The following is a 24,950-nucleotide window of genomic DNA, read 5'->3' as shown; positions in this document are numbered from 1 at the left end:
GAGGCAGGATTAGAACCTGCGACCGTAGCGGTCGCTCGGCTCCAGACTGTAGCGCCTAGAACGGCACGACCACTTCGCCCGGCCATAAGTATTGTACAAAGATTGACATCAGTGATATAAACCTACAGTTATGCGAATCTCTCCGACAACCCTTCTTGGAAATGGGAATGACTTGTTGCTTTTTCCATTCACGATGTACCCTTGTTGTACCAGCCATGGCAAATGTCCAGAAAGTTTCATCCGATATTTTCGTAGGACTATAATTCTGTGGTGTAGACCTTCCACTTGGTTCTGGTCCAAAGAACCGCAGTCTACTCTTTATACGATGCTGCACTCTGCACGCACTGCTAACTGCCTCACCTATCTAGCCAACTACCTGCAGAAACCGAGGATGGATTCAAACCCCAGGCGGTAAACGTCATTCGTGACCACACGAGCCACTATTTGCAGCCAGTAGCGGCCTGTCCTTTCAAGAGTTGCTGGCAGCTCCTCCTTGGACGGGGCCTTCCTGCAAGCATACCGAATTCGAGATAACCTACTTTCCCGATTTGCTTGCTCTTTCCCTGAGGGGCTGCATTACCCATCTAACGTCGGAGTTTCCAATGATTAATATACCCATCCTCTGTGAATTTCCTGGACTTGGTAGGAGTACCGGTTATTGGCGCAACAGACAAGGCTTCCCGCGTTGCCTGTGTTTTTATCTAAAATGGGCAGCTCTTCATGGCGTAGGCATGCACGGGGAGCCGTACGACGAGTTTCCAGTTTCGCTTTCCGCACAGAGATAGGCGAATACTACATTCGAGTGAAGACAAATTGTTCAAATAACGCGAATCTGAAGGCTCTGTGATGTCAGCGTTGTCGGTGTAATCAAAAAACCGAAGGTATTGCGGCTTTGACAACTAACCGTTGCTCAAACATCACCGCAGCTTAGGGCAGGAATCTGAAGCCTGTCGACTGTGGCCAACGTAGCTTCTAGCAGTTTATGAGAGCCTCAGGGTGCGTACTATCAACCGACCCATTCCTTTAGACAAGTTGTGGCATGAACTGCTTCACGTGTCAATTCAGTTCAGTATCTCTTCACTGTTATCCGATATATCTAATTAATGTTCACAGTTGTACTGTAACACGACATCTCAAAAATTTCTATTCTATTCGAGTCTGTAATATTTATCGTCCACCACTTCTTGCAGGGCTGCCCTGCAGACAAATACTCTCAGAAAAGACTTTCTAACAATTAAATATATGCTCAATGTCAACAAATGTATCTTTTTCAGAAACGCTTTTCTTGCAGTAACTAGTTTGCATTTTATATCCTCTTTCCCTCACCTATCGTCGCTTCTTTAAATGCTGATATAACAAAAACCGTCTACTGCTCTTAGTGTCTCATTTCCTAACCTAATTCTCGCAGCAGCCCCTGATGCTCTTCGACTGCATTCTATGATTCTTGTATTATTTTTGTTGATACTCACCTTACAATCTCTACTGAATTATTTCAGGTTCTTTACTACTGACAGAATTAAAACCTCGAAGATTTTTCTTCCTGAACTTTAAATCTCTTTTCATATTTAATCATAGTCCCCTTTACTACTTGCTCAATGTAGACATTCAATAATCTTCTGCTGCCTTCAGAATTTCAAAGACTGTATTGTCAAGAGCTATTTCTAAATCTAATACTAATATTTAGAAATATACTTATCTATGCTCCAGTTCTTAAAAATGTTGCTACATTATCCTACAAAGATTCGGATGATTTTGACTATAGTGATATAGAGTCTAAACCTGTATAAAAGTGTATTCATCTGCCTATATGATTCATTAATAATAAATATTATTTATTTATGAATGTATTAGTATTTTTGTCTCATATGTATTACAAATTTTTTGACTCTTTTGTTTCATGTATGCGGAAGGAGATCTGATAAGAGTGGCCAGCTAAACTTTCGTGAGGATTTAGCAATACATGTCACCAACTAATCATAACTGATCAACAGCAAACAACCGGAAGAGTAAGCCAAAGCGATACCAAATTTCCTGCAGTCATTGTGGTGTGACAGTTTGAGAAATGAATTACTGTTGAACATGATGTGTGGTTATAAAATGGTATTCAGTTTAGATTTGAGTCTTGCGTTGTACAGACATTTACTTTGTGAAGTGTATTCTTCGCCATTTGACAGATTATAGATCATTGCATTTCATTGCGAGGTGAGGTAGACGACAAAATACAACCAATAAATAGTGTTCATTTGCTTCATTTAAAATTGGTCAAGTCATCTATCACTTCATTACCGTGTCTGAACAAAAGGGAAGTTTTTTTGCTGTAATTTTTGAGGAATAACTAGAAGATAATTTAATTACAAGTTTTCAGAGATGCAACTTAAATCTATGGTCCTGAAACATTACGACGACTTAAATTAGGTATAACATAGACTGGGATTAACAGAGGAAAACGTATTGCCTCACATTCTAAACTGATGAAAAGTACCTGTTGTAGATAGACTGATGAGAAACTTTTATTTCTAGAGAAGTTATTAAACAGATATCAACGTTTCGTTGATAGTCTTGAATTTCTGGCTCAAACTTAACGCGTTTGCTCCGGTATTTGAACAAAGTACCAAAATTAGTAAAAATCAACTTGTTAAATGAATTTAATTCCTTTTTCACTGAGCAATGGAGCAACGGTCATTCATGATGGGAGCATGCATTCTCTCTACTGCAATCACGTAAAAAGAATACAATGATTTAAAAAGAAAGGCGGCTCATGAAATAGCCATCTTTTGCAAGTTTTAGCAATTTTACACAACCATCAGTTTTGTGGGTACTGTATCTGACAGACGCGTGAGGAGCAGATTGACAGTTCGGAGACAATGCCTAGATCATACATAATTTGGGCTTGCTCAAAATAATCAGAAGGTACTATTAAATGATCGGAAAATTATGTCAGGGACGTGCTTTGCTCATAGAAGAATAAAATCAATGGGTGAATGAGAACTGTATTCAGTCATTGCGTCTCTTTACTATGATCTGCCGAATTCGCAGTTACACCTAGGTTTTCTGAAAGGAATATCACAAAATTAAAATTCATGTGCACCTTAATAATTGCGGGGAGATCTTTTAGTTATAAATGATATCAAGAACTAAGAGATTTGTAACATATGTAATTATAAATGAAATATAAACTAATACAAGGACACTTAACAGAAAATACGTCTGCTCAAATTGAGGCATACATAAGAAGGCCAAGTTTTCTGAGAACCTCATTTCTCGCTTTTTCTAAAAAAAATTAAAATTACGGAGTCTGCGATTGGTTTCCGCCACAGGCTGATTTCTCTCAGACCGTTAATCCGAATATGTAGTTCATATAACCTTTTCTGCCCAGTATTTAGTTTCTATACGTTTCATTAAACTGTTTATAAATAACTTAAAATATTTATTTGTTCGATTACAAGGAGCACATAAGCTTTGACAAGGCCGTTGGTACAAGGAAGGTGACATTTTAGCCGGAAGGCTTCGTCAGACATTGCTGATGCGCGGTGGCGCGGTTCGAATCTGGTACCGAGGACGTTTTGATTATTAATCAAAACCATTAGTCCTAGACCACGGGTGCGAGCCTTGCAAGGGGCAACACTGTCTTCCCACGAAAAGCAAACATTCTGATGAGATTTCTGAATGAGAAACCCCATGCGTCATCTTTCACTTTGTGCGAAATGCTTATGGCTTTACTCACACTCACTTTGTGCGATTGTGCTAAAGTGATGGACTCGTGGTTTGCAAGCAAGTAGTACAATTTATTTCAGTTTGAAGTTCATGGGTTATTTAGTTACATGTTCTACAGGTCACTTGAACGATTCTTTATCCAAGAGTTGTGGGACGAGTCTGTTTACGGGAAATATGTACTTGAGTAGTGTTAACATTAATGAAAGTATTATTTTTATAATTCTGCTAATGCAACTACACTTAAAAAATAGGGTCTTTTAAAGATAGGCTACCAGTTTTTATATAAAAATTCGTTCATAGAACAGAATGAATTGGCCAGAAGAAATTATTTCAAGTTAGATTTATAATTTGATTTGCTACCTGCCAAGCACTTTATGCTAGACTCTCTTCATGCATTTCGTCTCCACGGTGTTGCAGTTTTGATGGTCGGCAGTATATTAACTACGTAAAAATATATTTTTTCCCTTGCCTGTTATCACATGTCGATAAATTCTTCCCGATTACAAACCATCAACTTAAAGGTAATATACCGGTTTGAGTGCGTTTTAACTTAAGTTCGACGGAGCAGAAATGTGCAGCGAGATCGAGTTTGAGGGTATTAAAGATCAGGCTGCTGCATTGCTGCAGACGTTCCGGTGCGGAGAGAATCTAGTGAGCAGTCCAACTGCCGCGTAACATAATGCTAGCGTGTTGATATTGAAGCTTCGCTCATATCAAGCCATCAGTTGAGCGTGCGGCGCATTACAGGACAGGAATCCGCAGTAAGTGGGGGACGAGCGCGATTCCGGCGGCTCTAGCGCCGCACAGATTAATATCCGCCGGCACAGCCGCCTCCTCATATTGCGCGCTGCCCTCCTTACAACTGCGCGCCACGCCGCACCGCACAGCTCCAAGTCCTGCGACGGCAGCGCCTGCGCTCCCGCAGCCCGCGCTACAGCCGCCCCTCTGCCGACCAACTTCGTGCATTCGCAACTCTGCTCTGCCATTCATCGGAGGAACGGATTGCCAACTCAAACTCATATAATACGCACGTCATGTTCACATTTACGAGGGCATTTCGAAAAGTAAAGATACAATGGCTCGCAGTCCTTAAATAGAACATTTATGTAGAAAACGTCAATTACATCTTATTAACTGGATTATTTGTTATTTTTTTTGACATAATCACCCCCGTTATCCAAACATTTGTTAAGTCGCTGCACAAGCTTTTGTATCCCACAGTCATAGAAGGTTGCCACCTGTTGTCGGAACCACATTTCAACTTCATCTTTGATCTCTTCATCGTCGTGGAATGATTTTCCGCCAAGATGTGACTTCAGGTAACGGAAGACATTGAAGTCGCTTGGCGCAAGGTCCGGTCTGTATGTCGGATGGTCCAATACGTCCCATTTGAATTGTTTGAGTAGTGCTTTGGTTACGAGCGCTGTGTGAGGCCGAGCGTTGTCATGAAGCAAGCGGACTCAACTTGTCAGCATTCCCCTGCGTTTGTTTTGAATTGTCCTTCGAAGACGTTTCAAAGTCTGGCAATATGCAGCATTAATTGTCGTTCCAGGAGGCATAAATTCCAACAGAAGAATGCCTTGACTGTCCCGAAAAAGCAGAAGCCATGAGTTTCTTCGTTGAAATCGACGTTTTGCATTTCTTGGCTTTTGATGAATTCGAATGGCGCCATTGCATTGATTGTTGCTTGGATGCAGGTGTATGGTGATAAACCCATGTCATGTCACCTGTCACAATGTGATCAAGGAACTCATCACCTGCTTCAGCATAGCGTGTGAGGAAGTCGAGTGCAAAGCCCATCCTTTTCTTTTTGTGTTCTTCCGTTAACAGTTTTGGAACCCAGCGCGCACACAATTTCCTGTACTCTAACTTGACAGTCACAACGTCATAAAGAGTTGTCATTGACACGTCCTGTATGATCTGATGCAATTCTTTCAATGTGAAACGTCTATTCGCACGAACTGCTTCCTCCGCTCTGCGAAGGAGGGCATCAAAGATCACAGATGGCCGACCTCTTCTTTGTTCGTCATGAACAACCGTCCTACCTTCATGAAATGACTACACCATTTCGTTACATTTTGTCGGTTCATAACGTTCCCATAAACAGAAGCAATTTCTTTGTGAATATCCGCTGGTCGCTGACCTTTTGCATGAAGAAAACGTATGACGGAGCGCACTTCGCATTTGACGGGATTCTGAATCGGCGCAGCCATTCTAAACATGACCTACTCCAACCAGAAGCAACGTTCAACTGCCGTACGACTGCGAGGAGAAAGCTAGCGGTTCAAGGTTAACACCAGTGTTGCTAACTTGCTCCCTAAACTCTTCTGTTCCTCTGGCGTACGGTGTATCTTTACTTTCCGAAATACCCTCGTACTACAAGTTCATATTATGAAACGTACTGATCCAATATTTATTTTCATTTCTGTCGTTGTAGAGGAATGAGGTGCTGTCAGGCGTAAATATTACCGAACTACGAGGGCGTTCAATAAGTAAAGCAACACATTTTTTCTCGTCCAGTTTTGATCGAAAAACTGCTGAATTTATTGTAGGACGTCGTGGAATATTCCCGCTTCAGCCCCTATAGTTTCATGACGTTCCAATATTTGGCAGCAATCTAGGTAGCCTTAAAAATGGCGTCTGTAACAGAGGTGCCTTTCAAGTAGAGAGCTGCCATTGAGTTTCTTTTGGCAAGAAACCACAGTATCACAATCGTTCATGGGCGCTTGAAGGGCGTGTACGAAGACCTGGCAGTGAACAACTGCGTGATGAGTCGTTGGTAGAGGCCTCTGTCATCATTCCAGCAAGGTCGATCACGACAGCGCCAACATGTAACTATTATAAAAACAAACTCCTCGCGCGGTCTGGTTATTTCTCAGATACTATCTCTCAAAACTGATAACAACGTCTCGATGGAGCAGCACACGGGAGTGTGTGGGCCGCCCTTGCTTGTAATTAAAGCAGTGGTGTTCGATGTCTATCGATCTTCTCCACTTATAAATATAGCGACTGCACCACTCGATATCTCGATGACTCCCTTGATCTGAAATGATAACCGAAAGTCCTTTGGGTGTTCGCGACAGACTTTTTACTTTAAGCGAACTTGCTGACTGTAGTTCTTATGCCCGGTTTCAAATGGTTCAAATGGCTCTGAGCACTATGGGACTTAACATCTATGGTCATCAGTCCCCTAGAACTTAGAACTACTTAAACCTAACTAACCTAAGGACAGCACACAACACCCAGCCATCACGAGGCAGAGAAAATCCCTGACCCCGCCGGGAATCGAACCCGGGAACCCGGGCGTGGGAAGCGAGAACGCTACCGCACGACCACGAGATGCGGGCTATGCCCGGTTTGAGAATGGGTATTCAAACGTTGAAAATGTAATGTCTTGAATCATCAGTCCATCACCCAAGCCGATGTCATCTGATGATTGTTGCGAGGATATTGAGTTGTTAATTGTTATTCCGTCGTCAGGGCGACGCTACGTCGCGTATTCAACAACTACAGGACGTAATTCCAGAGACAACATACCCTTGAGCAATGTTGAAAATGCGTCGTATTTCGGTTTAAACTTATTGCTGTTTACAGTTAAATTATCACTAAATCACTTTTCACTTTTATGTTTTCCGAAGAATCAGTTAATTCCACAAATACACTTTAAATGTCCATTAAACGATGTATACGACACGAAGAATTAAAGTTGAATTAAAGGTTTTTGTTCTTCGGAATTATTTGTCCCCACACTGAACACACACACAGATTTTTAATCCAGGGAATTGCGTCTGTTAGCATCAGCAATTCTGACTCTAACGATAGCTTCTGACAGCACTGCGCAATTGTAAGTTCTTCGTGATTGCGTTTATCTGTTGCCTTCTCAAGTCTAATAATTGAGTTTATGTCGGCGATCAGTCTCTTTCTGTGTTCTTTGATATTCGTGACTATTAAGTATCACGAAGGCTAAGCCCCATCACAAATCAGAAATCACACGAGCTATTTTTCTGTCACATATATCAACTATCCCATTATCTGTCTAAACGTTAAAGATGATTTTACTTCAGACCGACTTCTGACTAATACTTCCAACCGTAAAGCTTTTAAACTTCAGATCGGTTTTAAAACAATCTAGTAGGACTTAAAATGTGTACTACTATTGCAAAAGTACGAGAGAGAAGTGAACATCTCCATTGCCGAGTTACACTGTAGTCACAGCGAACTTACAGCTCTATGTGGCTGCAACTCTCTTCTAGGATAAATGTAATCTTTGGTCAATTTGTGGTCTGGGCTTTAACCTTCGTAAATAATAATTTTTTAAATTATTTCTTTAAAGTTTCTGTTTCGTATCATATGGTATTCTTTCATTCAGTCCTTTCTTTATGATTTACATAACATTCTTGTTAATCAAACTGTCAAGGGTGTAAATTTTGTTGTCAGTAGTTGTCATGACTGTCAAGATGACTGATTTTTTCTATTTCTTTTTGCAACAAAAGGGTGTTCATTGTGCGTTGTATAATTGGGGTGTTACAGATTCAAGCACCTCGCTGCACAACTGGACGTGTCTGTTGGTAGTTCTGGCGCAATCGTCCACCAGTTGGGGTACTCAGAGGTGTGTGCCCGCTGGGTTTTCGCCTCCTAAGAGGAGACCATAAAGAGCAAAGAAGGACCATCTATGCTTAAGAGTTACGAGACTGATAGTGACAATTTTTTGTCTAACCGCGTCACTGGCGATGAGACATGCGCTCACTACTTCGAACCGCAAACAAAACGGCAGTCCATTGAGTGGAGCCACATCACCACTCCTCCTAATAAAAAGTTCAAAGCCGCACCGTCAGCCGGTAAATTTTTTTGGGTGACGAGGAGGTTAATGGTGCAGCAAGACGCTGGCTCCGACGTCGACCAGCAGAGGGGTACCATGCGGGGATACAGGCCCTCCCAGTGAGGTGCCGTAAGGCCATCACGTTGAGCAGAGACAGCGAAGGCTTGGAAGTGTAGCTGAACGTAGTAGATAGTGTCTTGAAACAGCGATGTAAGATGAACATTATCAAAAGCAACACAAGGGGACAGAATTTAGTAGAATTAAATCAAGCAATGCTCGGGGGGATTCGTCATAAAATGAGGCACTGAAAGTATTATTTGAGTTTTGCTATTTGGTTAGTAAAATTATTTACTACGGTTGGCGTAGAGATGACAAAATGTAGAATGACAGTGGAAAGATAAGCGTTTGTCAAGAAGGGGAATTTGATAACGTCGAATATAAATTTAAATGTTAGGAATTCCTTTCTAAAAGTATGTGTCCGGAGTGTAGCCTTGTACGGAAGGGAAACGTGGACGATAAAGAACACAGACAAGAAGAGAATAGAAGCCTTTGAAATATGGTGCTAGAGAAGAATGGGAAATACTGAGTAGAAGTGGGGAAAAAAGAAATTTTAACATAACTAAAAGGAGGGATCGGTTGACAGGGCACTTTCTGAGACACCACGGAATTGTCAGTTGAGTAGTTAGGAAAGCGTGGGAGATAAACTACGGAGGGAGGCCAAGAGACGATTACAGTAAGCAAGTTCAAACGGATTCGGGTTGTAGTAATTATTCGGAGACGAAGAGGCTTGCACAGGATAGAGTAACATGGAGAGCTGCATCAAATCAGTCTTCAGACTCAAGATCACAGCGAATACGGGGGAACGAGAAATCACGCGTAGGATGCTATAAACACCATAACGCAAACGCTTGCGTGTGGTGTGGTGCCATGACTGAGAAAGCATGGACTGCTGAAGAATTGACTCGAATTTTTAATCAATAAAATAATATCACATACTCTACTTTCCCGTGAAATTTCATTTCCATCTTTCCTCCCGGAAACATCACTTTTTTTTTTGTCAGGCACTGTTTATCTTTGCTAAATACATGAGGTCACTCATATTTAAAAACTTCATAATTAGGACGGGCAAGCGTTCTTGGTGAATTATAGTAAGACTTTTTAATGCTACATTTACGTACGTTGTACTTTTGGTTTGGTCTATTGAGGACCACGTGAATTTCCTGATTATTTTGCTTTTCTTCTTTTTTTTCACCTAATACTTTGCCTACATTTGACGGAAGGCTGTGTGAAGCTTTAAGTCTTTATCAAGACACAAAGGAATTAATGACATTAGCTGCCAGTGGGCGTTGATTTAAATCAAATGGGAACGTTGAAAATTTGTGCTGGAATGGTTTCGAAACGGGATCTCCTGCTTACTAGGCATACTGAGTCAAAGCGACTGCACGGACTACCCTAGCACACCTACCGACAGACCCAAATATCAGCTTACCCACACGCTACTGACGTAGTGCCCCATGCCGATTATCTTCATTACTCACGGCATTGCACCGACTCACATAAGAGTTCGAGCATGGTCTGTACCCTCGCTAAGGTGATCAACTGGTCGTCCTCAACTTAATTATATATGTGGTGTCCGAAAGAACAGACACCACATAGACACTGAAGAGCCAAAGAAACTGGTACGCCTGCCTAGCACCACATAGACACAGAAGAGCCAAGGAAACTGGTACGCCTGCCTAGCATCGTGTAGGGTCACAGCGAGCACGCGGAAGTGCCGCAACATGACGTGACATGGACTCGACTGATGTGGCTGGAGGGAGGGAATTGACACCATGAATCCTGCAGGGCTGTCCATAAATCCGTAAGAGTTCGAGGGGGTGGATTTCTCTTCTGAACAGCACGTTGCAAGGCATCCCAGATAAGCTCAATAATATTCATGTCTGGGGAGTTTTGTGGCCGGCGGAAGTGTTTGAGCTGAGAACAGTGTTCCTGGAGCCGCTCTGTAGGAATTCTGGACGTGTGGGGTGTAACATTATCCTGCTGGAATTTCCCAAGTTCGTCGGAATGCACAATGGACATGAATGGATGCAGGTGATCAGACAGAATGCTTACGTACGTGTTACCTGTCAAAGTTGTATCTAGAGGTATCAGGGATCCAACATCACTACAACTGCACACGCCCGTACCATTACAGTGCCTCCACCAGCTTGAACAGTCCTTTGCTGACATGCAGGGTCCATGCATTCATGAAGTTGTCTCCATACCTGTACACGTCCATCCGCTCGGTACAATTTTAAACTCTACTCGTCCGACCAGGCAACATGTTTCCAGTCATCAACAGTCCAATGTTAGTGTTGACGGGCACAGGTGAGACGTATCGCTTTGTGTTGTGCAGTCATCAAGGGCACACGGTTGGGCCTTCTGCTCCGAAAGCCCATATCGATGATGTTTCGTTGAATGGTTCGCACACTCACTCTTGTTGATGGCCCAGCCCTGAAACCTGCAGCAATTTGCGGGAGGGTTTCACTACTGTCATGTAGGAAGGGTCTCTTCAGCCGACACTTGTCCATTCTTGCACGATCCTTTTCCGGCCGCAACGATGTCGGAGATTTTATGTTTTACCAGATTCTTGATATTCACGGTACGCTCGTGGTCGTACGGGAAAATCCCCAGTTCATCGCTACCTCGGAGATGCTGTATCCCATCGCTCGTGCACCGACTATATCACAACGTTCAAACTCATTTAAGTCTTGATAACCTGACATTGTAGCAGCAGTAACCGATCTAACAACTGCCGCAGACACTTGTTGTCTTATATAGGCGTTGCCGACAGAAGCGCCGTGTTAAGCTTGTTTACATATTTTTGTATTTGAATAAGCATGACTGTACCAGTTTCTTTTGCGCTTCAGCGTATAATTAAGATAAAGATGACCAACTGATCAGTGCGGATGCACACCACGCTCTGACTCTTATGGGAATCGGTGAGAGATGGCGAGTAATGAGAATAATGGCCAATGGGCGCTTCATCAGTAGTGTGTGGATAAGTTGATAATCTGGGTCTGACGGGAGGTGTGTTGGGGTAGACCGTGCAGTTAAGATGACCACTACGTTCGTATGGCGCAGTGATTAGCGCATGTGCCTAGTGAGTATGAGTTCCGGGTTCGAATATGGGTTCAACACGAATTTTCAGCTTTCCCCATGGATTTAAATCAGTGCCCTCTGGCAGCTAATATCATCAATTCCTTTGTGTATTAATTAATCGTGGCTGCAGGATACAATTGGTGTCTGTTCTTTCGGACATGTCTGAAGGAACAGACCACATACATAAAATCATTTGGTATAATGATATTGTTGTAGTGCCGCAGTTTTGCATTTATGGATAAAGACTTCTCGTTATGTACTTTAAATGAAAAGCCACTGTCATTTTCCGTGCCGCATCTAAGTTAGCTTCTTTGTCCAAAACATTTGATTATATTATTTGACCGTGATGTTTACATTTTTTAGCCTTTTTTATTTATCCACACTTAGTTTACATGTATTTTGGTGCCTCCTTTGCACATCTTTTCAAAAGATATTCATAGACCATTTTTTGAAGCTATCTCTTGTAGAAGATTTATTTGCGTTGTTACAGATTCAGCTAAGATCACAAGATCGTCTGCAAGGACCAAACAATGGTTCTCAGTTTATCCCCTTTTCTCCCTATTATAATTTTTTAAATTCTTTCTTCTTCTGTTCTTATCTTGTTCTTATCCTGCAGTCCCTGATTACCTATTTTAGTACACATTTAAACGGCAGTGGGGAAAAAATCCATCTCGTTGTCTTAGACCAGTTTCGATCTCAAAAGCCTTGGGAGTTCCATTTGAAAATTTAATTTTACCGTTGATATTTGTTAATGTGTCTTTTATTACTCTTGTTAGCTGCAGATTCGTTTAAGATTCAGTACTGTTTGCCTGGCAATACTTGCAGTCTACAAATCTTATATAAACGCCTTTGGCAGTCTACCATACTTTATTATCAATTTCAATTTTAAAATTCGTTTCACACAGGGTCTTTATTTACTAAATCCTCGCTTTTTACTTTCCTAATGATCCTGTTGGTTTTCCGGCCTGTTTTGCGATTAATTTAAAAGAATTTTGTAAGTACAGAAAGGAGGGAAATTGCTGTATAGTTCTTGGCGATTTCAGCCATGCTGCGGTGGTTTCTGAATTTGAGTAAATGCATCCTGGACTTTTTTAGAAATTTTTTGGAAATTTTTCTCTTGGTTCCTGACAATTTAACAACTTCTTGAAATCACTAGCCGATAGTTAACAATTTTTTTGTGGCTTAGGGCTAATTTTTCTTTTGGTGGATTGGTTGAATTAATGCTGTATTCCAATCTTGTGGAATGGCTTCTGCTTCCCAATCTTTTTGAAAGACTCTACGTAGCTTCTTGAATGTTCCACCACCTGCAATTTTTCACATGTGGGCGGTTACTGTATCTTCCCCAGAGAAATCATCATTCTTGAAATCTTTGATGATATTTTCGATTTCAGCCATGCTGCGGTGGTTTCTGAATTTGAGTAAATGCATCCTGGACTTTTTTAGAAATTTTTTAGAAAATTTTCTCTTGGTTCCTGACAATTTAACAACTTCTTGAAATCACTAGCCGATAGTTAACAATTTTTTTGTGGCTTAGGGCTAATTTTTCATTTTTGAAGCACTTGTTTGGTGGTTGGTAAATTTGGAGGTCTTTTTTAAAGTTTTGTAAAAGCTGCTTGCTTTGTTATTTAAAGCTGATGAAATCTTTACTTCTTTTGCTGAAGTACCATTTCTGCCAGGCCTGTTTAAAAAGCAGTAATGAATGCTTTGTATCTCTGTTCGCTTCAGCATGCGTGCTTTTTGTGTCTCGTAAATTGTGATACTTAAGGGCTATTTTGAATAATTTTGTTCCTGAAATTGCTGTTTCTTTACTTGGAATTATTTATGAAGACTGTTTAGTAAGTACTGTACTTACAGTTTGTTAATTCTGCCCGGTGTGAGCTGGCCAGGAATCCAGTTTCTTTATGCGTTTCGGTGATCCATTTGGGGCTGTGTGTCTCAATCTGTATGCGCCAAGCTAGAATTTTGCAATCTTAATCTTGTACTTGAAATCATGGCTTCTTATCATTGAGTTTTTGATACTACTGATTGTAATTTCTGTTTATTGTTGATCTCAATGCCCTTCCTGGGGTGAGTTATTAGAGTTGGCCTGTAACTAAAATTGTGTGCGATCATCGTAAAAGTACGCACGCGTGGGTCATGTGTCTGTACGTGCTTGTATTTGCAAACTCTCTTACTCCGTGTTGAGGAACCCTTCGGTTACAAGGGTACAATTTAACCGGCCACCTGTCATTTTGTGCGTATCCCAGTTACAGTGTCTGTTCTCCCCGAAGAAGCTTGTTTGAATCATTATGTAATTATTCTTTTAAATGAGTTTTTACATTGCTTCTTGTCATTGCTGGGAAGGTTCACTTGCAAAGTTAAGGGCGGGCTGCTCCCATACTGAAGTTTTAATAGCTGAATTTTTAATTGCCCGTTTAAGTAATACTGTGTATGGTAATTTTTATCAAACTTGTTTTGCTGTTTGTTGTTTCTTATATTTGACAGCCTTGTATCAGCAGCGGTTGACGCTTTGCTGTCGTGCTGGCCTTAGGCTTGGACGTGTTTTCCTTCTGCTTCAGCGGCTTTGACGTCATCGCATGAGGCCAAAGGTGTTGGCAGGTCATACGCGATTCTGCGGTTCACCCGTTCCGGCCTCAAACTGAGTAGTTTGATGTTATTTTTTTGGTAACGTGCCACGGCGGGGGTATCGCCGAATTCGGAAGTAACTGACTCAGTATTTCGGCTATTTTAAGGCCCTTGTGGGCGTGTGATGAAAGTCTTCGGACAAACTGAGCACTAAGTTTCTTGATTCCTTTGAAACAATTTATGTTTCATTATGATCATTTTAACTGCGTTTTAGGGGCCCGGTAGTTTATTTAAGTACTTGACGTGATTTATGTGGAATAGGCTTGTAGCCAGTCAGTGAAATACTACTGTTGTTTCGGTTTTACGTGTGGGTAGCCTTTGGGCAGCTTGGTTGCAACTTGTCTGTGTGAGAGCAGAATTACCAGTGGAGATGTACTCCTTATAACGTCTTTTATTTAATGTATGTTGAACTTATATTCCTGTCCTGTTGTGGGATTATCCCACACTTGTGATCCGCAGCTTTGTTTAATTAATCAACTGTTTGTAGTCCGGCAACCATTGTGTTGCACAGCCGACCTTTTCGAGTACTATTTGTAATTTTGTGGTTGGCCGCTGTTGCCGAGCGGTTCTAGGCGCTTGTCCGGAACCGCACTGATGCTACGGTTGCAGGTTCGAATCCTGCCTCGGGCATGGATGTGTGTGATGTCCTTAGGTTAGTTACGTTTAAGTAGTTCTAAGTCTAGGGAACTGATGACCTCAGATGTTAAGTCCCATAGTGCTTAGAGCCATTTGAATGAATCACTTTTTTGTAATTTTGTGTATAATGCAAAGGTCCTTATACACTGAGAATTTAATTTAAAAAACTTAACTTTTTGTATGTATTTCACAAGAATCTTGTTTGGCTCATGACTGAATTACTATTAAAGAAAAATATTTGTTCGGTAATGATAAATAACGCTTCAAGTTGAGCCACCCTTCCACGTGTTTTCCTTAAATTACTCCCGATTTTTGTTCTTCGTTTCAGTATTCGTAGCACATCAAAGTGTTTGATTTTCTATCGGTTCACTGTAGTCAAGTTTTGGCCTCCTATAATTTTATCCTACACTTCATTGCCACAATCATTTCTTGATGTCTCAGACTGAGTTCTGTCAGCTAACCCCTCTTTAAGTTAAGATGTGCAATAGATTCCTTTTCTCTCCAATTCGATACAGTACATCTTCATTAGTTATACGATGTACTAAACCTCATCCTCAGCATTCCTCCGTGGTACCACTTTGCAAAAGCTTCGAATGTGGTGCTACAGAGGAATGGTGAGGATTCTTGACGTTTCACTTCCGTGCAATGCCTTCTTGAAAATTTCCTTATACTTAAATTTTTATTCGATGTTAATAAATTAATCTTCTTTTTACAAAGTCCTTTTCTGATTTATTCTCACAAATTCAGCCATCGTTAATTTTTCTTGCTGTACAAATAGCAAAACTTATTCACTACTATTAGTGTCCATTTCCTAATCTAAGTTCCACAGCATCGCCGGATTGAATTCTGGTACGTACTATTTACCCTTGCTTTAATTTTGTCCATATTCACCTCATAATCTATTTCGCCCACTGTCCATTCCTTTCAACTGATCTTCGAAGCCCTTTATCGTTTCCGCCAGAACTAATGTTTTATCAACTGACGTCAAACTTTTTATTTATTCTTCCGGAAATTTGATTGCCTTTCCAAATTTCTCGTTGTTTCCTTTACTGCTTTCAAGGCACACCGGTGTATTCCAGTCAAAGCTCTCAGAAGCTTTCTCTAAATCAAGAAATGTGTAGATTTGCATTTTTCTCAGCGTAATTTGTACGATGATTCATACGGTAAGTATTTCCTCGCGTGTTCCCAAGATTATCAGCTTCGAGGTCGGCTTCTTTCAGTCTTTTCGTTATTCTGTAAATAATTCGTGTCAGTATTTTACATCTGTGTGTGTTAAACTAATTAAGATGTACCAATTAGTTGTGCAGTTTTCACGATTTACTAAAACCACAAATTAAACATGTATTTTTTGCTTTGAAATGGTTCCTTTTAGCCACTTTGACTCTATCTAATCTTTTGCTAACCCAATAATACTGAATGTTATTTGTTTATGTTTAGCTGTCTAATGTTAAGCAGTAATTTGAATGGTTGGTAGGACAGGATGGAGACTGAGTGTCCCAAAACATAAAAAAATAGTCAGTTCACCGCTGGAAAGCAATATTTGGGAAGAACATTTAACTACTAAGAAAAGAATTTCTGCTCAAATATTTCCTGCTAATAACAATGTATACAGTTTCTGACTAAATATTTCTTATAATAAATAATATGAAAGGAAGACATGTCGCTGTGGGAGAAAAAAATGGCTCTGAGCACTATGGGACTTAACTTCAGAGGTCATCAGTCGCCTAGAACTTAGAACTACTTAAACCTAACTAACCTAAGGACATCACACACATCCATGCCCGAGGCAGGATTCGAACATGCGACCGTAGCGTTCGCGCGGTTCCAGACTGTAGCGCCTAGAACCGCTTGGCCATTCCGGCCGGCTACTGTGCGAGACTTGCTGCACGTAATAAGCATTTTGACCTGATAAAGCCTGTTGTAACTTTTCGTATTGACACACAAATGGTGTAACGTAACACGTGAACAACCATGCCTTATATTTAAACGTTAAATTAGCATCGTGAAAGTGGACAGTGTAATCTTCTCATTTTGTGTCAATAATACTATATGTTTCTGCAAGCGCACTAATCTCCGTCTTGACCTGGTGGTCTTATGCGAACTGTACTTTAGAGGTAACACAATAGATTGGCAGTAGATACTTTCGTTATTTGTCGTTTTCAGAGTATTTACTCAAAGGAATATAGATGTGTACCTAAGCCGTATTGACTGCACCGAGTGAGGTCGTGGAATGATTAAGGAACTAGTGTCGTATAGATTTAGGTGTGCCGTGATAATTGGCCATAAGTATATTCGATACTTCACTACCACCCCGAAAGATAACGCCAGTATGGATGCAAGCACGAGCGAAAGACAGAATGTTTACCTACTTCACCGGTCTGGGTGTCCTACCGTTACCACGCTCTGTTTTAGACGTCTGAAAGTCCCTGTCTCTTACTGCATTGGCAACTGTTTACGCCAGAATGGACGTACAGTTACGCCAAATATGTAATGTTGACTAACAGTATCTACCAAATTAGGGTAATCACGATCTTTGTATCAGAACTGGACGTCTTTGTCACGTAAGCTACTACTGACGAAACCTTTCTCAATACCGCAGACATTCGTTTCTATTTTTTAATAATCAAACAGCGGTAATATAGGGTTAGAATACATCTGGGCAGTATTGACGGAAAGCCCCGGTTTGTTTCCCGTTAGAAACAAAATTGTTTTTAAAGAGGACTTTTAAGTGCCCATTCGACAGAGCGGTCCAAATTAGTCTAGCGTAGGCGGCGGCAGGGCGGTGCATTCACTGCTGCAAATTTCAAAGTAATGGGTAAAACTTAGTTTGATATCGAAATGCGTTAATTTCGATGTAGAACAACAGGACTACATGAAAATTTTATTTTGAACGGAAATACACTCCTGGAAATGGAAAAAAGAACACATTGACACCGGTGTGTCAGACCCACCATACTTGCTCCGGACACTGCGAGAGGGCTGTACAAGCAATGATCACACGCACGGCACAGCGGACACACCAGGAACCGCGGTGTTGGCCGTCGAATGGCGCTAGCTGCGCAGCATTTGTGCACCGCCGCCGTCAGTGTCAGCCAGTTTGCCGTGGCATACGGAGCTCCATCGCAGTCTTTAACACTGGTAGCATGCCGCGACAGCGTGGACGTGAACCGTATGTGCAGTTGACGGACTATGAGCGAGGGCGTATAGTGGGCATGCGGGAGGCCGGGTGGACGTACCGCCGAATTGCTCAACACGTGGGGCGTGAGATCTCCACAGTACATCGATGTTGTCGCCAGTGGTCGGCGGAAGGTGCACGTGCCCGTCGACCTGGGACCGGACCGCAGCGACGCACGGATGCACGCCAAGACCGTAGGATCCTACGCAGTGCCGTATGGGACCGCATCGCCACTTCCCAGCAAATTAGGGACACTGTTGCTCCTGGGGTATCGGCGAGGACCATTCGCAACCGTCTCCATGAAGCTGGGCTACGGTCCCGCACACCGTTAGGCCGTCTTCCGCTCACGCCCCAACATCGTGCAGCCCGCCTCCAGTGGTGTCGCGACAGGCGTGAATGGAGGGACGAATGGAGACGTGTCGTCTTCAGCGATGAGAGTCGCTTCTGCCTTGGTGCCAATGATGATCGTATGCGTGTTTGGCGCCGTGCAGGTGAGCGCCACAATCAGGACTGCATACGACCGAGGCACACAGGGCCAACACCCGGCATCATGGTGTGGGGAGCGATCTCCTACACTGGCCGTACACCACTGGTGATCGTCGAGGGGACACTGAATAGTGCACGGTACATCCAAACCGTCATCGAACCCATCGTTCTACCATTCCTAGACCGGCAAGGGAACTTGCTGTTCCAACAGGACAATGCACGTCCGCATGTATCCCGTGCCACCCAACGTGCTCTAGAAGGTGTAAGTCAACTACCCTAGCCAGCAAGATCTCCGGATCTGTCCCCCATTGAGCATGTTTGGGACTGGATGAAGCGTCGTCTCACGCGGTCTGCACGTCCAGCACGAACGCTGGTCCAACTGAGGCGCCAGGTGGAAATGGCGTGGCAAGCCGTTCCACAGGACTACATCCAGCATCTCTACGATCGTCTCCATGGGAGAATAGCAGCCTGCATTGCTGCGAAAGGTGGATATACACTGTACTAGTGCCGACATTGTGCATGCTCTGTTGCCTGTGTCTATGTGCCTGTGGTTCTGTCAGTGTGATCATGTGATGTATCTGACCCCAGGAATGTGTCAATAAAGTTTCCCCTTCCTGGGACAATGAATTCACGGTGTTCTTATTTCAATTTCCAGGAGTGTATGTACAACTCACGCTGCACAATGCGACATCCAGACTAACCGGTACATTAAACAATTCGTCTGCGAGAAAGCAAAATGTTTTAAATGAAATTTGCGTTTGCTAGCAGACTGCAAAACAAAATGATTTAGATTAAAATCTTGGTACTGAATATTGCTAATCTTTATCTGTAGTCTTACAGTCACTGTACCAGAATAGCCGGCCGGTGTGGCCGGGTGGTTCTACGCGCTTCAGTCTGGAACCGATCGACCGCTACGGTCGCAGGTTCGATTCCTGCCTCGGGCATGGATGTGTGTGATGTCCTTGGGTTAGTTAGGTTTATGTAGTTCTAAGTTCTAGGGGACTGATGACCTCAGATGTTAAGTCCCATAGTGCTCAGAGCCCTTTCAACCAGAACTGTTATTGTAACTACTCAGCAATTGAACATAAAAATTAACGCATCTGCCGTTCTGACGATAACTGCTTGAAAATTCACAAGATGGCCCTTACTGAAATCTTCTACTAGTATCAAGCGTCTGAATGACGTATTATTATCAGAAATACACTGACCATCACTGTGTCTTACAGTGGACGTGAGTTTTGAGGGTAATTAAATTTATTGGCTTACCTTTCTGCACGGAACTCTCGTTGATCTGCAACCTTTCGCTCTTAAGAATAATGATGTTATTGTCCAAAATCAAATTTGTTTACAGTATTTCCGATGTGCAATGCAAGACGGTATCCTACCAATTTTCATAAAATGCTTCTCAGTACACAACTCGCTATGTGCAGTGCATGTGTGAAAACGGAGTCACAAAAGTAAAATGCGAATGGGGAACTAATGTTAACGAGTGATAAAAGAGAACAAAGACTCCAAGTTTAACTACGCTTCAACAAACCACGACAACAGTATACCTTTTCATAAAGTTTCCACACCTAGACAAATTAGCAAGATATTTCCTAATTGCCTTCTTGCGCACAATTGCCTTCTTTAACATTTGTTTCAACTATAAGACAAGACCATGTTCTGCATTATGCAATTTCTGTCGCAAATTTCAACCATACTCAATGTTCGAACAATAAGAAGCTGTACAGTTGCAAATACAAGAAAACTGGATTGCGTTGAAAGTTGGCTTTTATCATTCTTCCATTAATATAATCAGTTTCTGTCATCAAAACACATTACCACAAAATCCGTTTTAAATAATCCTGCCTCCATTGCACAGCAGTGCCTGATCCAATCAAGTACAATGTCAGACTCTCCAACAAACACTGCAGTTGCTACTCTCTTCAAATGAAGTAACTCTGACCAATATCTTTGGTCTAAAATACAGTCTTACAAAGAATATATCGAAATTACAGAGGCTGAGTAAATTTATCAAATTCGCAACTTCATGCACATTTTTGGTCAAAACTTCTTGATAATCGTCATGGTAAATAGAACATTCTACTTTCACACTACATAAGCGAAATTGCAAATACATGCCGAAACTCTAGAAAAAATGCGCCTGATGAATCTTACGATGGACGCCCCGTGATATAGGGTGGTCAGAAATAACGTGAAAAGCTTTTAAGGATGTTGCAAGGTACTTTCTGTTGCGAAGTAATATTTGAGAAAACAGATGATGTCATAGGGTAGATGATAGTGCATTAGACCGCTCAGCCTTTGGCTTGGGTTCGATCCTTACTAACTACCTAAGTGCAATATTCGTATATCTCTTGTTAGGTTGCAGGAACCCAAAGGAAAATACGTTTGGCGAAACTGTCTCCGGCGGGCCGCTTGAATCTGCAGACGCAACGGCGTGATAGGTTTAATCTTAATGTTGCCCACGAAAATAATATAATGTAAATAGTGAAGACTAATCATTGGTTGACTGACACATGGTAGGCAGAGCCTGTTGCCAATAACGCTCAGCCGTTTTCTGGAAGAGCTCATTTACAGCATATCTCTGACAACCGACCCAGGTACTAGTCTACATTCAATACATGTTGGCTGCACGCTGATGGCAAGATTCGACCGTACGAACGTAGTAGTCTTACAACCGTAGTACCGTTTCACATTTTTGAGTACGTAGAACATTTCTGTTTATTTTAGCTGTGACCATGGTTCAATAACTGGAACATGTTAGCAGTGAATAAAACTGGCAGTTGCGTCGTGGGCGAGTCCTGTGTGCATCACTACGACCTCGAGAGAAAGGAGCAAAGCAAACAGCGGAAACATATGAATTCACCACCGCCGTGAAGCCGAAGACCCAACTGTCGTCGGGCAAGATGAGTCAAACCCAGCCGTCATCGGGTAAGATGATTCTGAGTGTTTTTGGGAATGTTATGGTGTGGTACCGACAGAATATGCTCATGAGAGGGAAACCGTCACCGGAAAGTATCTGATATGGGACCCAGCGACTTCTTCCTCTTTTCTTGGCTGAAGAACTCATAATGTGGCAGGGATTTCTAGATTGATGAAGCAGTAATTAGCTAGATGGGGCGTTTCCTGGGCACCTAAAATGCCGACTCTTATAACTGAGGTTTCTGGCACGTCACCAAGTGTTGAGGAAAGTGTGTCGCACTGAAGGGTAAATACATAATGGAAGACTAACCCCATCACCGAGTTCCTCGATTGCGGCCTTACTTTTTTCAAGGCGATAGGGTAGCTTGGGGTAAGAATACGCATGGGGCAAGTGTACACCTCGAGTTTTCAGGTCCCTAAAGCAGAAGTTCACCATTCTCGCATCAAACTGTTCTACTCTGGAACCTCGTGGCAGTCGATCTCTTAATGCTGGAGAAAATGCGGCAAGTCACTTTATTACCTTCTCGATGTAAAATCTGTATAGATTTGATTGAGTGTTAGTGAACCTAAATCTGTTTAAAAATTAGACAAACTAGCTTACCGGAACTGGCGGTTATACGCTTCGAATATTCTCCTTGGTCTCCACGACTTTAGTTGTGTAATATGTGTAGATTGTTGAAAAAGATAGCAGAATAGGGTAAAAGTACGCAGGTCTATTGGGAAACAATCGGAGTTCTTTTTTAAAAAAAACATTATTTAACTTTGATGCCACCTCTAACACTTCATTTACTTACCAAACTTCCCATCTGATCACGTTAATGGATTTGCTGGATTACTTCCACGCCTTCTATTATTTAACTTTGCTATATAAAGACGAACAAGATGTGTTTTGAAAACTTCGTTTTTGAGTTTTTCAAGTACAATTCAACCGAAGCCAAGCACTTTAGTACATGTATGTGGGAAATCTCACAAAAATGTCCTCACTTTGGCGGATAGAATCGACCTTTAACGGCATGGGACTGAAGCGAGATGGTTGTCTTCCAAGACTGGCTTGTTATGGTGGAGCCATGCACCACTGGTGTTTCCCGTCTCATTCGGCAAGGTCAAGTGTTCGTTTTAGTAGAATATCAGACACTCTTTGCTAGAAATGGGTGAGAACTTTGTAATAACTAATAAGTCTGTAGCCCCAGAATCGAACAGGAGCGACATGCCCCCGTTGCCTCCCACTGGTCACCCCTTCCGAATGTAGGTGCTTGAGTTCCTTGGTAAAAACTTCCGACGCAGCTGCATTAGACGTAGCGCGGCAACGTGCCCGTACCCTTTTAAATGGTGACCGCGAAGTGCCCAGACTCGAAGCGCACTCTGATGCGATGGGTATACATTTTCTCATACGTTTAGGACGTAATAAGTGAATTCAGAGGTTATGATAGTATAGTTTCAAACAGTGAAATAGCTATACTTTCATAACTTCTTCAGCAACTGCAAAATGCAATTACAATAACTTAAGAAAGGTACAACGAAAAACAAATTCAATAAAATAGACTTACAAATCCTCCATTATCCGTGCTTGCAAAATACTGCTGTGACATGAATATGGTTAACCTTGACGAAACAAAAAAAAAGTTTTTTGTATAGACAAACAACCGCCCGCAGTTAACGACAGTCACACAGTATTGCTCGGGGCTTATCCCATGACTAAACTCGGAATAAATACGGCAACCAGCGAGACCGGAGCCACCGCGGTCATAAAGACAGCTAACTTGCTTTAGGCCACTCGGCACTTCTGTGCATGCAGCTAGGTACAACAGACGACCATGGCTCACAAACCCGAACAGCACATTGGCTCACTCGATGGCAAACGCTGCCGTTGACGATGCAGAGTCTGAAAAAGAAAGATGATCGGGGAATGCGGACTTTGTCGAGGGTCGCTGCAGGTTCAAAGCTGGTAGGGTGAGTTGACAGCAGGTAACTTTGTTTACATACATACATTAATCCTTGTTCCATAGATCATGAATATGACATTTCGTAATGATGTGGAACGTGTCACTTGAAAATAAGTTTTCGTTACACAAAATAATTAATTTTTTTTTTACAGTTACTACTTCATATCTAAAAATTCATCTATTGAGTAGATGTAGTTGTTATTCCGAAATTATTTTAATTTTCTTTTAAATGTTGGTTGGTTATCTGTCAGACGTTTAATGCTATTTGGCAAATGACCAAAGATTTTTGTGGCAGCATAATTCACCCCTTTCTGTGTCAAAGTGAGATACAGTCCAGAATAGTGAAGATCGTCCTTTCTTCTAGTGCTGTAGCTATGCACTTCGCTGTTATTTTTGAATTGGGATGGGTTATTAATGACAAATTTCGTAAGTGAATATATGTATTGCGAATATGCGGTGAACATCCCGAGTTCCTTAAATAAATATCTGCAAGGTGATCTTGGGTGGGCTTCAGCTGTTATTCTAATTACACGCTTTTGTGGAATGAATACTTTCTCTGTTAGTGATGAATTGGAACAAAATATGATGCCATGTGAAACCGATGAATGCAAACAGGCATAGAAAGTTACTTTACTGATACGTTTATCACTAAAATTTGCAATAACCCTAATAGCATAAGTAGCTGAACCTAACCGTTTCAGTAGATCATCGATGTGTTTCTTCCAATTCAGTTTCTCATCAGTGCACACGCCCAGAAATTTTGAATATTCTGTCTTAGCAACAAACTTCTATTTGCAATAACTCTAATAGAATAAGTAGCTGAACCTAACCGTTTCAGTAGATCATCGATGTATTTCTTCCAATTCAGTTTCTCATCAGTGCACACGCCCAGAAATTTTGAATATTCTGCCTTAGCAACAGACTTCTATTCATAGTCTATATTTATCAATGGTGTTATGCCATTTGCTCTACAGAATTGTATAAACTGTGTTTTCTCAAAAATTAGTGAGAGTCCATTTGCAGAGAACCAATCAATTAATTTTCTGAAAAACATTATTTACAATCTCCTCAGCTGATTCTTGCTTGTTGGGTGTGATTACTATACTTTTATCATCAGGAAAAAGAACTAGTTTTACATCTTCATGAATACAGAGTTGCAAGTCATTAATATATATTAAGAACAGTAAGAGAGGCGCCACAATGACACTTTCCACAGCGTCGCCCAACAGCGCTCGCCGCAGAGGCGCACTCGAGAGTTTGAATGTTTTGAGTAGGCACAATGATGGTATGATTTATTTTGCAAAACGATGCCACACGTATGAAATTCCCAGTAAAATAGTTGAAGGTTAGGAAAAGATGGGTAATATCGAATATGTTCAAGAGCAAAGCGGGAACGACAACGTAGAGCGAAGGACGAAGAGCTCGAAATGAATAGGGTTTAAGACAAGCAAACAGTCTTTTATTCGCAACTGTTCAGTCTGTATAA

Source organism: Schistocerca americana, chromosome 4 (genome assembly GCF_021461395.2).
Source record: "Schistocerca americana isolate TAMUIC-IGC-003095 chromosome 4, iqSchAmer2.1, whole genome shotgun sequence".
NCBI lineage: Eukaryota > Metazoa > Arthropoda > Insecta > Orthoptera > Acrididae > Schistocerca > Schistocerca americana.
The sequence above is the reverse complement of the archived record's forward strand: the minus strand, read 5'-3'. Positions refer to the sequence as shown.